Source organism: Arachis ipaensis, chromosome B10 (assembly GCF_000816755.2).
Source record: "Arachis ipaensis cultivar K30076 chromosome B10, Araip1.1, whole genome shotgun sequence".
Taxonomy (NCBI): Eukaryota; Viridiplantae; Streptophyta; class Magnoliopsida; order Fabales; family Fabaceae; genus Arachis; species Arachis ipaensis.
In genome coordinates, this window is record NC_029794.2 from 85964041 (window position 1) to 85977810 (window position 13770).

Below are 13770 nucleotides of genomic sequence, written 5' to 3' on the forward strand. Positions count from 1 at the left end.
TTTGTGTGTCCTTAGCACTTGAAGTAGTGCTTCTTCTTCCAGGGGATTTAAAGCAGAGCTTATGATCACTGAAAAAGTGTCACCTTCTCCCAGAAATGCATATTTCAGGGATGGTGGTAATGGTTTGAGCTCGGGTTTAGGAGGTTTTTCCTCTTCCTGAGGAAGTTTCAGAGGCTCTTTCAATTCCTCTGAATCCTCCAGATCAGGCTAAACATCTTTAAAGATGTCTTCCAGCTCTGATTCGAGACTCTCAGCCATGCTGATCTCCTCTACTAAAGAGTCAATAAGATCAACTTTCATGCAGTCTTTTGGTGTGGCTGGATGCTGCATGGCCTTGACAGCATTTAACTTAAACTCATCCTCATTGACTCTCAGGGTTACTTCCCCCTTTTGGACATCAATGAGAGTTCGTCGAGTTGCTAGGAAAGGTCTTCCTAGAATGAGAGTAGCACTCTTGTGCTCCTCCATTTCCAGCACCACAAAGTCAGTGGGAAAGGCGAATGGCCCAACCCTGAAAATCATGTCTCCAATCACGCCTGATGGGTATTTAATGGAGCCATCAGCAAGTTGGAGACATATCCGGGTTGGTTTGACTTCTTCAGTTAAACCAAGATTTCTGATAGTGGATGCAGGTATTAGGTTGATGCTTGCCCCAAGATCACATAAAGCTGTCTTGGTGCAATTACCCTCTAATATGCATGGTATCATAAAGCTCCCGGGATCTTTAAGCTTTTCTGGGAAGCTTTCCAGAATGACTGCACTGCATTCTTCAGTGAGGAGAACTCTTTCAGTTTCTCTCCAATCCTTCTTATGACTCAAGATCTCTTTCATGAACTTGGCATAAGAGGGTATTTGCTCAAGTGCCTCTGCAAACGGAATCTTTATTTCAAGAGTCCTGAGATAGTCTGCAAAGCGGGCAAATTGCTTATCCTGCTCCTCTTGGCGGAGTTTTTTAGGATAAGGCATCTTGGCTTTGTATTCCTCAACCTTGGTTGCTGCAGGTTTATTTCCTACAGAGGTGGTTGGAGAAGCCTTTTTAGAGGAGTTGTTATCAGCACTTGTGTGTGTCTGATCCCTCACTGGCATTTGAATGCCAGGGTTAGAAGTTTGATTGGTGTTGAACGCCAGATTTCTTAGCTGTTTCTGGCGTTTGAACGCCAGATCTAAGCTTTCATTGGGCATTTGACGCCAGCTCCTTGCCTGTTTCTGGCGTTTGAACGCCAGAATTGTTCCTCTTTGGGCTCTTACTGTCCTCAGAGGAATTTTGAATAATTTTTTCTTCATCCTCTGTCAGTTGTTCTTTCCTTGGCTTTCTGCTGCTCTGAACTGAGGTATTTAATGTTTTCCCACTTCTTAATTGAACTGTCTGGCACTCTTCTGTTATCTGCTTTGATAACTGCTGTTTTGTCTGATTCAATTGTGCTTCGATATTTTTATTAGCATTTTTAATGTCTTGTAGCATCTCCTTGAATTCTGCTAGCTGTTTTGTTAGAAAACACAATTGTTGATTGAGTTCAGCAACTTGTTCTGGTGGTCCAAGTTCAGTAGACACTGCTTTGGCTTCTTCTTTTATGGAGGACCCATTACTTATGTACAGATGCTGGTTTCTAGCAACTATATCAATAAGCTCTTGAGCCTCTTCAATAGTTTTTCTCATGTGTATAGATCCACCAGCTGAGTGGTCTAAGGACATCTGAGCTCCTTCTGTAAGCCCATAGTAGAAGATGTCTAATTGCATCCACTCTGAAAACATTTCAGAGGGGCATTTCCTTAGCATCCCTCTGTACCTCTCCCAGGCATTATAAAGGGATTCGTCATCCTCTTGTTTAAAGCCTTGGATGTCCAACCTTAGCTGTGTCATCCTTTTTGGAGGGAAATATTGATTCAGGAATTTGTCTGATAATTGTTTCCATGTCCTTATGCTTGCTGTGGGTTGGTTATTTAACCACCTTCTAGCTTGATCTTTTACAGCAAATGGAAATAGTAACAGTCTGTATACATCCTGATCTACCTCCTTGTCACGTACTGTGTCAGCAATTTGCAAGAATTGTACCAGAAACTCAGTAGGTTCTTCCTGTGGAAGACCGGAATACTGGCAGTTTTGCTGTACCATGACAATGAGCTGAGGATTTAGCTCAAAACTGCCTGCTTTGATGGGGGGTATACAGATACTACTCCCATATGCAGCAGTAGTGGGATTAGCATATGATCCCAGAGTCCTTTTGGACTGTTCATTTCCATTTAGATCCATGATGGATAAAATGAAATTGATGTGAATTGCAAAGAAGGTATATTTTTGTTTTTATTTTATTGAAGTAGAACAAACCAAATTATTAAGATAAATAAAAATAATAAGATAAAATAAAATAAAATAATTAGAAATTAAAATGTAAATTTTGAAAACCAAGGGAAAAATAAATTTGAAAATGAAAATAATTGCTTAATTGAGAAGATTTGAAAAACTCTGGATATGATTTTTGAAAAAGATTTTAAATTTTGAAAGGATTTGATTTTAAAATAAAAATCTGAATTTTTAAAAGTAATTTTTGAAAATTAAATTTAAAATAAAGAGAAAAAATTTTTTGAATTTAATGAGGAAAGAGAAAAACAATAAAATGACACAAGACTTAAAATTTTTAGATCTAATGCTCCTTATTTTCGAAAATTTGGAGGAAAAACACCAAGGAATACCAAACTTAAAAATTTTAAGATCAAAACACAAGAAAGACTCACAAACACGAAGAACAAAAAGTCAAAGACTCAAAGGACTCAAGAACATAAAAAAGAACACCAAACTTAAAATTTTTAGAAAACCAAAAATAAATTTTCGAAAATTAAATAAGAACTAACAAGAAAACACCAAACTTGAAACTTGACACAAGATTTAATCAAAGAAAAATTATTTTTGAAAAAGTTTTAAAAGGAGGATACCCAATCACCAAGAACATAAGCACAACGCTCTAGCCAATTGAGCTATAAATTGAAAGTGTTTTAATAAAGGTATTTAATATATAAAATATTTAAAAAAAAATTTTTTTTTGGATACTAATAATTCGAAAATGCACAAGAAAAACAAGAAAAATCACAAAACAAGGAAAACTAAAGATCAAATAAGGGAAATAAACAAGAACAACTTGAAGATTAAGAAAGAACAATGAACACAAATTCAAAAATTTAAAAGAAAACAAAAACATGCAATTGACACCAAACTTAAAATATGAAACTAAATTCAAACAGAAAAACTCAATTATCAGTTTATAAAATTTTTGAAAAATTTAAAAAGAGAAAATAAGGATTTAAAAAAAGAAATTTCAACCAAAAACAATAATAGAAGACTCTAGACCAAAAAGAAAAATTTTTCCTAATCTAAGCAACAAAATAAACCGTCAGTTGTCCAAACTCGAACAATCCCCGGCAACGGCACCAAAAACTTGTTGCACGAATTGTAAATTACACTTTTCACAACTCGTACCACTAGCCAGCAAGTGCACTGGGTCGTCCAAGTAATACCTTACGTGAGTAAGGGTCGATCCCACGGAGATTGTCGGCTTGAAGCAAGCTATGGTTATTTTGTATTTCTTAGTCAGGAAATCAATTATAATTATTAGTTTGGATTGCGAAAAATAAAAGAGCATGAATTAAATACTTGTTATGCAGTAATGGAGAATATGTTGGAGTTTTGGAGATGCTTTGTCTTCTGAATCTCTGCTTTCCCCCTGTCTTCTTCTTCACGCACACAAGGTTCCTCCTATGGCAAGCTGTGTGTTGGTGGATTACCGTTGTCAATGGCTACCATCCATCCTCTCAGTGAAAATGGTCCAGGTGCGCTGTCACCGCACGGCTAAGCATCTGTCGGTTCTCACTCATGCTGGAATAGGATCCATTGATCCTTTTGCGTCTGTCACTACGCCCAACCCTTGTGAGTTTGAAGCTCATCACAGTCATCCAATCCCTGAATCCTACTCGGAATACCACAGACAAGTTTAGACTTTCCGGATTCTCAAGAATGCTGCCAATGTATTCTAACTTATACCACGAAGATTCCGATTAAGAAATCCAAGAGATACTCTTTCAATCGAAGGTAGAACGGAGGTGGTTGTCAGTCACGTGTTCATAGTTTGGGAATGGTGATGAATGAACATCTTAGATAGAAACAAGCGTGTTTGAATAGAAAACAGAAATAATTGCATTAATTCATCGGGACACAGTAGAGCTCTTCACCCCCAACAATGGAGTTTAGAGACTCATGCCATCAAAGAGTACAAAGTTCAGATCTAAAATGTCATGAGATACAAAATAAATCTCTAAAAGTTGTTTAAATACTAAACTAGTAACCTAGGTTTACAAAAAATGAGTAAACTATGATAGATAGTGCAGAAATCCACTTCTGGGACCCACTTGGTGTGTGCTGGGGCTGAGACTTAAGCTTTACACGTGCCTAGACTGTTTCTCGAGTTAAACGCCAGGTTGTAACCTGTTTCGGGCGTTTAACTCCAACTTGTAACCTGTTTCTGGCGTTTAACGCCAGAATAGGGTAGAGAGCTGGCGTTGAATGCCAATTTGCGCCATCTAAACTCTGGCAAAGTATGGAGTATTAAATATTGCTGAAAAGCCCTGGATGTCTACTTTCTAACGCAATTGAGAGCGCGCCATTTGGACTCCTGTAGCTCCAGAAAATCCATTTCGAGTGCAGGGAGGTCAGAATCCAACAGCATCTGCAGTCCTTTTTCAGCCTCTGAATCAGATTTTGCTCAGGTCCCTCTATTTCAGCCAGAAAATACCTGAAATCACAGAAAAACACACAAACTCATAGTAAAGTCTAGAAATGTGAATTTTGCATAAAAACTAATCAAAACATAGTAAAAACTAACTAAATCATACTAAAAACTATGTAAAAATAATGCCAAAAAGCGTATAAATTATCCGCTCATCAGTGCACGAGATGAAGTTGTTTGCTTTTGGCGCATGTAGTCACATATGCTTTCTTAACAAATTAAAACCTTATGAAAAATTTACTTTTACTTTTAAAATATTTCTTATTTTCTTTGTCAGAATCTAGAATGATTTTAGATCTAAATGAATGGTCAACTAGTTATTGTTACTTTGTTATTTGTTCAGTGCAAGTTTTGTTTTTTCTATTGCGTGTTTTAAGAGATGGCTACTGGAGTGAACAACATGCTGCAATTTTCACACCAGGAGGCATAATCAACATTAAATTAGGAGATATCATTCCGGCTGATGCTTGTCTTCTCGAGGGCAATCCTCTAAGTGTTGATCAGTCTGCTTTAACAGGAGAATCTCTTCTAGTGACCAAGAACCCCACTGATGAAGTGTTTTCTGGATCAACAGTCAAGAAGGGTGAGATAGAAGCAGTTGTGATTGCCACTGGTGTGCACACCTTCTTTGGTAAAGTGGCTCACTTGGTTGACAGCGCTAACCAATTTGGACACTTCAAGAAAGTGCTTACAGCAATTGGTAACTTCTTCATTTGCTCAATTGCTCGAGACGTATGATGACTATTGAGGAAATGGTTGGGATGGATGTCCTCTGCAATGACAAAACTGTAACCTTGGCATTGAATAAGCTCAGTGTTGATAGAAACTTGATTGAGGTATTTGCTAAGGGTGTTGAGAAGGAGTATGTTATCCTTCTTACTGCAAGGGCCTATATGATGAAAATCAGGTTGCTATAAGTGCTACAATTGTTGGGATGCTTGCTGATCCAAAGGAGGTAAATATACTAAAACCACTCTCTTTAGGACAAGAAGGATACAGATAAAATGTTTTGATTTAATTCATAATTTAAATGTTTTGATTTAATTCATAACCCTTTACAACTGCAAAGAAGATGTCGGGAAGAAGGTTCATGCAGTGATTAATAAGTTTGTTGAGCATGGACTTCGGTCTTTAGGTGTTGCAAGATGCATATTGTAATTTAATTTCTAACTGTATAAAGGTTTTAATTTGTTGACCTTCCTTAGCTTTAACCTTTAAGGTGGGTAACATGGAGCACAATTCATTAGAGAATACATCCTCAAACATCATCAGTAATGGCATCAAAAACAACAAAATGGTTCATGAAAATAAGCCATATAGAACTTCGTACCATTTCCGCCCCAACAAAATTGGATGAACAGTAATTAATATATATATATGTATATACACAATGCTGATAACTATTTCTTTTTGTAGTTTTCAATTAATTTTCATTTGTGAAACCAAACTGTATGATGAAGAAATGCATTCATTTTTCTTACATCACCGGTTCTGTTTTATAGTACATAGTTATGTAGATTTTGAAAGTTGCCAAACATCTCCTTAAAGACTGCAATGAACACATTGAATTTTTATGTCCAAACATCATGGTAGATCTAATAATAAAATAGGATAACACCTTCACCATACTATGCTTCTACTTCCTTTGCTTCATGTCATGTGTATGTCTCCTTGTTAATGTTAAGTCTTATGCATTGATGTCATGCTTTTTATCTGCCGTTTCTAATTCATTTTCTTTTGTCTTGTGATGACATGTTTTGTTATGTTGATGAGAATTATTGAAAATTGGCTGCTTCATTATGCAAATCCAAATGGTAAGCACATGAACTTCTATATTGGTAAGTAAATCATTACATATTAGGCTAAAAAAACTCATTATGATATACTTCATGTTGAACATGGAATATATTTACTTGCACTATTCCTTGAAAAATGATTCACCTAATGCGTAGGCTCATCTTCTTTTCATTTTCTTGCTCATGCCTCCAGGTTTATTAAAATAGATGATTCTTCTCATATAATAATATTTCTACCTTGCCCAGGATCTCAGCAAATCAACCAACTATGTTTGCAAACATAGATACTAATGTAGATACCTATAGTTTTGAGGAAGCAAGTATGTGATTTAATACATTTATCTCACTGTATCAACTACCAAGCTTTAGGTGTTGTTTATTTGTATTTTTCAGTTTTTTTTAATTTTTAATGTGCAATGAGGAACTTAGATGTATAATGTATAATGAATTTTATAGAAGCAGTATCACATTTGTGTAGCCAGATTAAAACATATCTAAATAAGTAAGTGAATACTTACTTTTATATGATATTGTAATTGAGCTTTTCTCTTTATTAGTTTACTAATTAAGTCGTATTTTTTAGAGCTATTGAATAGATAGAATAGGCATTTGATCAAGCCTAAGGCTTGGTTATTATTAGGGTAAGCTTCAATACCTAATTTCATTAAACATGGTTTGAACTTTTTTAAACGTGTATAATTTTGATAAATTATTTGTATGCGTTATAATCTTTTAGTTCAATGAATAAAAAAATAATGAGCTTTTTTTTTAGTATAGTGACGAAATTGGCATTCTAACTAATATTCTAGAAAAATTGATGGTGACAAATTAAAGACTTTATTGCGACTGAAACATTTATGAGATATCTATCGATTTATTACTAGTTTAAAAGGAATTTGAGATGACATTTTGCGATAGTATTGCAACTAATTGACTATATATTATTCCCTAGCAAATTAGCGACTATTTCATAACTTTACTTTCTCATTTAGAATAACTTTGGTTTAGCGACAAAATTCCTACAAATTTGATTAAGGATTTTTAAAGATTAGCTATAGATTTGCTACGAAATGTGATAGATTTGCGATCATATTAGTGGACAATTTGCGACGACATAGGTTCCGAAAAATTCCTCGCTAATTAGCGTCAACTATGCATTCCATTTTTTCTATGAAGTTAGCTTGCATTTAGCGATGAGTCTGCTGCAGTAGAGTTTGTCACTAATTAGTGACTACCGTTTAGTCTATTTCTCTATGGAATTAGCTTTTACTTTAGTGATGAATTTGCGACTATCTATTCGGTAGCTAAAAAATTTTTCGATGAATTAGCGACTGCTATGTTTGCCTCACTGATCTGTGACTTGTAATTAGCGAGGAAAGCATTAGTTGCTAATTGGTATCTAATCCATCACAAATTATATTTTGCGTCAGATTAGCGATGACTTTACGACTATTTTTGTAGTAGCTAATTGGCCATATTCTTGTAGAGCTCCTTTTTCATTATTCTTTCAAGAGCCAATAATTTTAACATTCATAAACAACAAAATAAAAAACATGCACTGTTCAAGTATTCATTCAGAAAACAAAAATTATTGCCACCACATCAAAATAATTAAACTAATTTCAAGGTAAATTTTGAAACCCATGTACTTCTTTTTCTTTTGCAAATAAAAATATTATTCAATTAAGAAAGGTGAGAGATTCATGGAATCATTCATAGCTTTAAGGCATAGACTCTAAACTTTATTGATCATGGAATAAGAATAAGGCATAAAAAAAGTGGACAAATAATAATAAAAGAAAGGAAATTAAAGACATAAAAATAAATGACTCTAATACTAATGCTTATGTAACTCTTAAAATAGGTTTCTAATAATAAAAGTTATCACAGAGTTAGGACTCAACAACCTTGATTTTGAGGGATAGGTGCTCCTTCAATCTGTGGGACATCCAACTCTTTAAAGGACAACTTCTGACGCTTTAGCTCCTGTATCTCATGCCCTTGTTTCTCTTGTTCTATGAGCATTTTGCAGAGCATGCTGTTTTGATTCTGCTGTTCTTCTTTGAGTTGATTTACAGCTTCTTGCAGTTTAGTGACAGATGCTTCTAAGCGGGCCCAGTAGTCAAATTGAGGAATTTCTGGGAGGAGCTCATGCGCCCCCCTCTTGATGAGGTTATCTTGAATTTGAGGTCCATCCATCACTTTTTTGGTGATTGGGCATTCAACTGTGATATATTCATCCACACCCATCTGTACCCCCGCATCTTTGCATAACAGACTAATCAAGCTTGGGTAGGCCAATTTGGCCTCAGTGGATTCCTTGTTTGCAAACATGTAAATTTCAACAGGGATCAACTGATGAATCTCTACCTCCTTCCCTAGCATAATACAGTGAATCATCACCGCCCTCTTGACAGTGACTTCAGATCGGTTGTTGGTTGGGAGTATAGATCGCCCTATGAAATCCAGCCACCTTCTAGCAACTGGTTTGAGATCTCCTCTCTTTAACTGGTTTGGGACACCTTTTGAATTGGTAATCCACTTGGTTCCAGGGATGTATATGTCCTCTAGAACTTGATCTAGCCTTTTATCTTTGGCCATTCTCCTGTTAAAGGACTTTGGATCATCTTGTAGTTCAGGAAGTTTAAAAACCTCTCTCACTTTGTCAAAGTGGAAGTAAATAACCTTCCCTCTGACCATAGTCCGAAAGGAGTAGAACGCAGTTCCCTCTAATCTTTGCTTTTCTGTCATCCACAGATTTGCATAAAATTCCTGGACCAGGTTTCTTCCAACATGTATCTCAGGATTAGCCAGGACTTCCCAGCCCCTGTTTTGAATCTGTTCTTGGATCTCCGGGTATTCATCTTCTTTCAGATTGAACAAAACTTCTGAGATCACTGATCTTCTACACACAATTTTGAAATAATGGTCTGTATGTTCTTTGGTGCAGAAGTTCTCATGCATCCAACGTGGTTTTGGATTGCTTTCTTTCTTCTCTCTTGAAGCGGTTTGTCTTCCTTTGGGTGCCATAAGATTGGTTTGTTTTATCTCAGGGATCACAAAAATCACACCAAACTTAGAGATTTGCTTTCCCTCAAGCAAAATAAATAGAAAGAAGATGAATAGATGGAGAGAAAGATTTGAATGATGGAGTAGAGGTGATGGCCAAATGTATAAATAAAGGGGAGGGAGGGAATGGGTTCGAATTTTTAGAAAAAGATATGATTTGAAAGATATGATTGATAAAAGATAAATATGATATGAAAAAGAGAAGATTGTTTTCAAAATTAAGAGATATGAAAAAAATTTGAGGAAGTTAGATCTGAATTTTTGTTTATGCATCTATGAAATAAAAGATAATATAATTGAGTTAAAAAGATTTGAAAAGAAATTAGAAAGATGAATGAGTTTTGAAAAAGAATTGAGAAGAATTGAAAAAAAATAAAAAAAAAATTTTAAGATTATAAATTTTTGTGAATGGAAATTAAAAAATGAATGCTTGTAATGTTTGGATGTAGAAAATTTTGATTTAAAACATGAAAATTTGAAAAAAATTGAATTGGAAACGAAATTACCTCTCCCCTAGCTGTGCTGGCATTAAACGCCCATAATGATAGCCATTCTGGCGTTTAACGCCCATTTGGTGGCCATTTTGGGCGTTTAATGCCCAGCCAGATACCTTGGCTGGCGTCAAACGCCAGAAATCCTTCCTTACTGGGCGTTTTTCTGAACGCCCAGAATGCTGCCAATTCTGGCGTTAAACGCCTAGAATGCTGCCCATTCTAGCGTTTAACGCCCCGAATGATACCTTTACTTGCGTTAAATGCCCAGAATGGTAGCCATTCTGGTGTTTAACGCCCAAATTGCCTCTTTATTGGCATTTTGATGCCAGTGAGCTCTTTTTCTCTGGGATTCTTCTGCTTTATGTTCTGAACCTTCATATCCTTGACTTGTTCACTGAAAAAGCATTAATAAACACGAACAACAAAATTAAATGGACTTATATAATTGTTATAAGCATCTAATTCTTTGTTAATGGCTGGGTTGCCTCCCAGCAAGCGCTTCTTTACTGTCTTTAGCTGGACTTTACTGAGCTTTTTAATTTAGTCTTAGTTTTGAGCATTCTTGCTCAACATTGCCTTCAAGATAATGTTTGATTCTCTGTCCATTGACAATGAACGTTTTGTCAGAATCAATATCTTGAAGCTCTACATAGCCATATGGTGACACACTTGTAATCACAATACGATCCCCTCCACCGGGATTTCATTTTCCTAGGAAACAATCTGAGCCTAGAGTTAAACAGCAGGACCTTCTGTCCTTTTTCAAAGACTCTAGATGACAACCTTTTGTCATGCCATATTTTTGCTTCCTCTTTATAAATTTTAGCATTTTCGAAAGCATTGAGTCTGAACTCCTCCAGCTCATTCAATTGGAGTAATCTTTTCTCTCCAGCTACCTTAGCATCAAGGTTTAGGAACCTGGTTGCCCAGTAGGCCTTGTGTTCCAGTTCCACTGGCAGATGACAAGCTTTTCCATACACAAGCTGGTATGGAGAGGTCCCTATAGGAGTCTTGAATGCTATTCTGTATGCCCACAGAGCATCATCCAGACTTCTTGCCCAATCCCTTCTACGAGTGCTCACAGTTCTTTCTAGGATTTGTTTGAGTTCACTATTCGAGACTTTAGCCTGCCCATTTGTCTGTGGATGATATGGAGTTACCACTTTATAGTTAATTCCATATCTGACCAGAGCAGAGTCAAGCTATTTATTGCAGAAATGAGTGCCTCCATCACTGATCAGTATCCTAGGGACACCGAACTTGCTGAAGATATGCTTCTGAAGGAACTTCATTACTGTTTTAGTATCATTAGTGGGTGTTGCAATTGCTTCTACCCATTTAAATACATAATCTACTGCCACCAGAATATAAGTGTTTGAATATGATGGTGGGAAAGGTCCCATGAAGTCAATACGCCATACATCAAATAACTCAATCTCTAAGATCCCTTGCTGAGGCATGGCGTAACTGTGAGGCAGATTACCAGCTCTCTGGCAACTGTCATGGTTACGTATAAACTCTTGGGAGTCTCTATAGAGAGTAGGCCAGTAGAAACCACATTGGAGAACCTTTGTAGCTGTTCGCTCACCTCCAAAGTGTCCTCTATATTGTGATCCATGGCAATGCCATAGGATCTTTTGTGCCTCTTCTCTAGGCACACATTTACGGATTACTCCGTCTGCACACCTCTTAAAGAGATATGGTTCATTCCACAAGTAGTACTTTGCATCAGAAATCAATTTTTTCATTTGTTGCTTATTGTACTCTTTGGGTATGAATATCACAGATTTATAGTTTGTAATATCTGAAAACCATGGTAATTCCTGAATGGCAAAGAGTTGCTCATCCAGAAAGGTTTTAGAGATCTCAGTAGGAGGGAGGGACAACCCCTGCTACTGGTTCTATCCGGGACAGATGATCTGCTACCTGGTTCTCTGTCCATTTCCTCTCTCTTATTTCTATATCAAACTCTTGTAGAAGCAACACCCATCTTATGAGTCTGGGTTTTGAATCCTGCTTTGTGAGGAGATATTTTAGAGTAGCATGGTCAGTGTACACAATCACTTTTGATCCCACTAAATAAGATCTAAACTTGTTAATGGCATAAACCATTGCAAGCAACTCCTTTTCTGTGGTTATGTAATTCTTTTGTGTATCATTCAAAACACGGCTAGTATAGTAAATGACGTGCAGAAGCTTGTTATGCTTCTGTCCCAATACTGCACCAATGGCATGATCACTGGCATCACACATTAGTTCGAATGGTAATGACCAGTCTGGTGCAGAAATGACTGGTGCTGTGAGCAGCTTAGCTTTCAGAGTCTTAAACGCCTGCAGACACTCTGTGTCAAAGATAAATGGCGTGTCAGCAGCTAGCAGATTGCTCAGAGGTTTTGTAATTTTTAAAAAATCCTTTATAAACCTACTGTAGAATCCTGCATGCCCCAGAAAGCTTCTAATTGCCTTAATATTGGCAGGTGGTAGTAATTTTTCAATTACCTCTACCTTAGCTTGATCCACCTCTATTCCCTTGTTTGAAATTTTGTGTCCAAGGACAATTCCTTCAGTCACCATAAAGTGACATTTCTCCCAGTTTAAAACTAGGTTAGTCTCTTGGCATCTTTTCAGAACAAGTGCTAGATGGTTAAGACAGGAGCTGAATGAGTCTCCAAATACTGAGAAGTCATCCATGAAGACTTCCAGAAATTTCTCTACCATATCATAGAAGATAGAGAGCATGCACCTCTGAAAGGTTACAACTGCATTGCATAGACCAAATGGCATCCTTCTGTAGGCAAATACTCCAGAAGGACATGTGAATGCTGTTTTCTCTTGGTCCTGAGGATTTACTGTAATTTGGTTGTAACCTGAATAGCCATCCAAAAAGCAGTAGTATTCATGACTTGCTAGTCTCTCTAGCATCTGGTCTATGAATGGTAAAGGAAAATGATCCTTTCTGGTGGCTATATTGAGTCTTCTGTAGTCAATACACATACGCCACCCTGTAACTATTCTTATAGGAACCAATTCATTTTTTTTTATTATGAACCACTGTCATGGCTCCCTTCTTGGGGATAACTTGGACAGGGCTCACCCAGGGGCTATCAAAAATAGGATAAATAATCCCAGCCTCTAGTAACTTAGTGACCTCTTTTTGCACCACCTCCTTCATGGCTGGATTCAGCCGCCTCTGTGGTTGAACCACTGGCTTAGCATCATCCTCCAATAGGATCTTGTGCATGCATCTGGCTGGGATAATGCCCTTAAGATCACTTATGGACTACCCAAGAGCTGTCTTGTGTGTCCTTAGCACCTGAAGTAGTGCTTCCTCTTCCGTTGGCTCTAAAGCAGAGCTTATGATCACGAAAAAAGTGTCATCTTCTCCCAAAAATGCATATTTCAGGGATGGTGGTAGTGGCTTGAGCTCAGGTTTAGAAGGCTTCTTCTCTTCCTGAGAAGTTTTCAGAGGTTCTTCTATTTTCTCTGGTTCCTCCAGATTAGGCTGAACATCTTTAAAAATGTCCTCTAGCTCTGATTCACAACTCTCAGTCATATTGACCTCTTCCACTAGGGAGTCAATAATATCAGTGCTCATGCAGTCTTTTGATGTGTCTGGATGCTGCATAGCTTTGACAG

The 13770-nt window shown here is 36.9% G+C and overlaps 1 pseudogene; it reads left to right on the forward strand.

Moving 5' to 3' along the window:
- Nucleotides 5061-5975, forward strand: LOC110268438 (annotated as a pseudogene).